This window comes from Panicum hallii, chromosome 2 (assembly GCF_002211085.1).
Source record: "Panicum hallii strain FIL2 chromosome 2, PHallii_v3.1, whole genome shotgun sequence".
Classification (NCBI taxonomy): domain Eukaryota; kingdom Viridiplantae; phylum Streptophyta; class Magnoliopsida; order Poales; family Poaceae; genus Panicum; species Panicum hallii.
In genome coordinates, this window is record NC_038043.1 from 52,584,058 (window position 1) to 52,588,956 (window position 4,899).

At 40.0% G+C, this 4,899-nt stretch overlaps 1 pseudogene; it reads left to right on the forward strand.

The window, feature by feature from the left end:
- Window positions 1-1,616: 1,616 nt before the first annotated feature.
- Window positions 1,617-4,506, forward strand: LOC112880286 (annotated as a pseudogene).
- Window positions 4,507-4,899: the final 393 nt, after the last annotated feature.

Sequence of the window (4,899 nt, forward strand, 5' to 3'; positions counted from 1 at the left end):
GGTCAGGTGAGTCACTTGAACAGAGCAAACCCACCTCAAATATTGCTGAAATAAAGAAACTCGTTCAGATTGCAGGCAGAGGAGGAAGCATCTTGCTGTAGCTGCTTGTCCAGACTCCAGAACAGAGGCAAGTTCAGTTCGCAATGCTTGATGAACCCACTGCCTGATGCTCATCTCCCAAACGAACATAGGACCTGTGGGTCTCCTTCCAGTGAAGACTTCTAGGAGCATGGTTCCGTGACCGAATACATCGCTCTTGCACCAAGCTCTTCATTTCAATGTGCATAACGTTACATTTTACACATATGAAAGTAATCATTCAGAAGTCATAGGAAGCTCAGCAAAGGTCAAAGAGACAACTAACTGGTGAAAAAGATTAAGAGAGGGGGGGGGGGGGGGGAGAGAGAGAGAGAGAGAGCTGATCATGCTCTTGCACTGAAGAAGCAAACAGAAAGACGTATGCAAAGGGCAACTGCTAATCATTGAGCAACTCCCTGCGGTGTTGCCGATGTCAACTTCACGTAATCCCTTCTTATCTTCTACAGTGTCACGACAACGTCTCTCATTGACATCCTTTTGTCAGCTGAATCACTTGAGCAGATCAAACCGAGCTCGAATCACTCCATACCATCTCTCTGCCTCACTCTCCAGTTGTTCAGGGGCTGCATGCTTTGCTCCGCTTGTTCAATTACTGAGAAAGGCTGATGTGCTCCCCAGTCCAATACGACAGAGTCAGCACCGTTTGTTAATATACTCAAGATAATTATGCAAAATTAATTTGAAGACGTTTTCAAACTTCATCAGATGACCATACTGGGACATGTTTCCTTGACCGCATGGCACCTCGATAGCTACCTCAATGCACCCTTGTTTTCTACGAGAAAAACTCAAGATATCTCCTCATGCATGTAGGCATGAGAATATGGTGCCATGCTAGGCAAGAAATGCAACACCAATGATCATTCACAGATTGGATGGAAGCAAGGATCGAAGAAATTAAAGCGGGAGGGACTACTGTCAAAACCTAAGGAATTACAGGTGTAGATACTTTTAGCCTCGCCAGGTTGCTAGGGCCAGCAGGCAACAAGGGATTGGACCAAGAGGTAATTCCCACCCATGGAAAGGGAACTGATTGAGATCAGTCAGCCTGCCACGCAATGATGACACTGGAACAACTTCAATTAGAATATTTTTTGACAGGTCAAGTATTTAATTTGAGGCCTTCTAAGCAGGCAGCAATGTTGTATCACCTCGATGTAACACTACTGGTATTAAAAAAATTCCCTTTTCCAAAAAAAAAATGCAGGCAGCAATGCAATCTGCAGACCTTGACAGGCTGATGTTGTCAATGTTCAATGAGTTCTATATGGCATGCTGCTGAACAAATTGTATCCTATGACAATTAGATGTTGCTGTCTATGACAATTTAACATAAGTGGTTTTAGCGTGTTTGGAACACTGCTTATCGTTGAGAATTCTGGTGAAACACTGCTTTTCGTGGAATGTTTATCTAGTATGTTTGGAACCAGATGTGAACACATGCGCTTGTTGTCCCCATTTATTTTGAATTGATGTGCTCCATTTTGTTAACTCGATGCTATGATGTCAAAACCAAGCATTTAACTGGCTTAAATATGCCTTTTAGAGTTCTAGCAAAGAAGCAAATGCTTTAATTATGCGCAGTTCAAGCTTTACTCGCCACAGTATTTCAACCACTTCGCCTATCCAGATTCAAGTTTCACAATAATCTTTTCAGAACAAATATACTGTGTGTGTTTCCTCAGATTAGTGACCTGGGGCCACCATACTCATCCGCACTACTATTTGCAAATAATGGATTATTATTTTATTGCATATGAGGTACTATCGATTGCTTGTAAGAAATATATATTATCTGGATCAATATGTGTAATACTGTAACGATATACTTATCTTACAGGAACCCCAATAAGTTTACTGCTTCCATCAAGTGAGGAACTGCCTGTCTCCGAGAACTTAATTGCTCCTGATCTTCCGTGGCACAAGCATCGTCTGAGAAAATGCCACCAGTTTATCTTTACATCCCTAATATTATTGGTATCTTTCTGTTCCCAAACCCATCTTTCAATTATTTGTATTCTTGTCCTCTTCTTTGTATCCCAAAGTAACTGGATAATACCATTAGTGACTTGTGCAACTGGAAACATTGCCTATTTTCTGTCACTGATTTCGTACTTCATTCTTGTTCTAGTATCTATATCAGAAGCACCATCTGTATCGTAGTCTTGTTCCACTTTGTTGCCCTAGAATAGCAACACAAAAGAAACCAGAAATTTAATAGCGTATATTCTTCAACCAACAAGGCATATGTGACTTAAAATTCAGGAATTGTCATTGTGCAGGGTATTTCAGGATCATCATAAATTTCATAGCTTTTGTTGTTTGCTATTCCAACAAGGCACTCTTTGCTATCCTTTACTTCATCATGTGAGTCTCTTAGATTTATCTGCAGACCACTTGTGTTCAATATGCTATGCAAATGATTTAAGTATATGGTTCTGACATCCTTGCAAACATGTCAGTTTTGTCCTTGACGGCGTGGATGGCTGGTTTGCATGGAAGTTTAATCAAGGTAACAGTTCAAATTCCCCTTGTTTTGAAATCAAGTAGCTTGTCCATGTGTGAAGAAGGTTAATTTCTGACTTCTTTGCTACGATAAAATCTCATTGCACGGTATGCTTAAGAACTTTGGTTATTATGCTGAAACAGTGGTCTCAGCTAAAATCTCCTTATTCCTGTTATTTTCCTAGTGTATAAGCTATCTGGTAAGTTATGAAATTACCTGATCAGTTTATCTCATTGTATGAATCAGCATCAACATTTGGAGCTGTGTTGGACATGGTTACAGATAGGTACTCCTTGAATAAATCTTTGAACTCTGGATATGCATTGTGAATAATTTCACAGCTCACATGGCTCTTCTTCAGGGTTAGCACTGCTTGCTTGCTGGCCCTTCTCTCCCAATTTTACAGGTACAGAAAGCAGAACCGCTTGTATCGATTTGTTTTGAACATCAATGCCGCTTAAAGATTCTAATTGCTAATATTTTTACAGGCCTGGCTTGGTCTTTTTGATACTGCTTGGGTTGGATATTACAAGCCACTGGTTTCAAATGTACAGGTCAGTTTTCTCTACCATTTTGTTCAGTTCTTGCAAGTTCCCAGTTTGTCTTTCCAGTCAGCACCTAAACCTGTTCTCAAGTTAATCGAGGGAACATAATAAATTTGACTACCAATTGCATCTTCAATAATTGTCTAATGCTTTTATGATGCATGTGTTATGTGCTGCTCATTTGTTCAAGAGTTTCTTATGTTCAACTTTGTTAGTTGCTAACTGTGTAATGACATATTTTCTGTACTAGTTCTTTCTTGTCAGGTAAGACTAGCCACAAGGATGTAAAGCACACAGGCATTTGGCTTCTGAAATTATATTACGGGTACTAGCCATTCATGGCCTTCTGTTGTGTTTCTTGTGAGGTATGTGATCGTTCGTACATTGCACTATCTGCAAAATCTATGACTGTGCTCTGCAGTTTCAATTCATGCAAATGTTGAAAATATGACAGTTGAATGTTGTGTTGTGGACTGAGCAATATCTCTATAGTCAGCACATCCATCAAGCTTTTACTCGGCTAACAAAATAATCTTAGTATGTTTCACCCTCTAACCTATTTCTTTTGCCTAATTTTACAGGTTTTATATATTATCCTCTTTCTCTTTGCTGATGACAAGTCGACAAGCTTGCTTAGTGTAAGATCGCATCATTTCCATATTTGCCCTTTTCAATTGACATCTGAATCATATAGCATATGACATTTCTGTATCAACATTTTAACAGGTATGCAGAGGTATCCTGAATCAAAGCTCCCTCATTGTCTTGGTGTTTGTTTCCACTCTAATTGGCTGGGCAGTGAAACAAGTTACCAATATCATTCAGGTATTCACACTTGAACTTTCCTGCGATCCCTTTCTATTTGCACATTTGCATATATTTAGCTGGAAAAACTGTGGCATCACAAGAGATGTAGATAGATAACAGGTGAAAAATGGGGTCCTGACGATGCAGTATTTGTGTCAGGTGTCCCGTGACTAATCTTTGCCATACTGTCACATGTCATCATTCCAAATTTTAGGTCTATATGGTGCTAGAACGGTCGCATATTCTACTGGGTTATAAAGTGCGATTGGTTAGTAAATTCAATATGAAGCTCAAAATTCTGATATCCATGTATTTTCCTGTGCACAGATGAAAACTGCTACAGACGCATGTGTCGTGTATGATCTGAAGCGCAGCAAGTAAAGCGTGAAGGCACTGGTTTTGTTCAGTTTGTATTGATATTATCCAAGGAAAAATCCCTTGAGGCTTGTACACCATGATTCATACATATAGCGGCTACTTCTTGTGTGCCTTGACATCTTTCTGACTATGCTTATCTGTTGGGATGAGACGGCAACTTGCTGTGGGAAGTGTGAGAACCGCCCAATTTAATATCATTTTAAGCGAAACCGTCGGTCTTTATCGTAAAGATGAGAGCTAACACGCACTCGCGCCAATGGCGCGCTACGGGTTAACCCACATCTACACTACTAAGGACCAACTTAGCCTTTCGCCGAAAATGACATTAAACCCGGTAGTCCCGGTATGCGCTCCAACATATGCCCAGAATCACGCATATGCACATACCGTCACAAGCTTATACATCGCCATTGATCCACCAAGAGCAATTTTTAATACAAAGTTAAGCCATTAATCATTACAATTTTAACATAAAGAAAGGTTCCAAGTCTGTTAAGGTGCGAAAGAGGGATACAAGCCTCGGGCTCACAAATAGCATAGAAGGTATAAAAAAAAACATAAAGT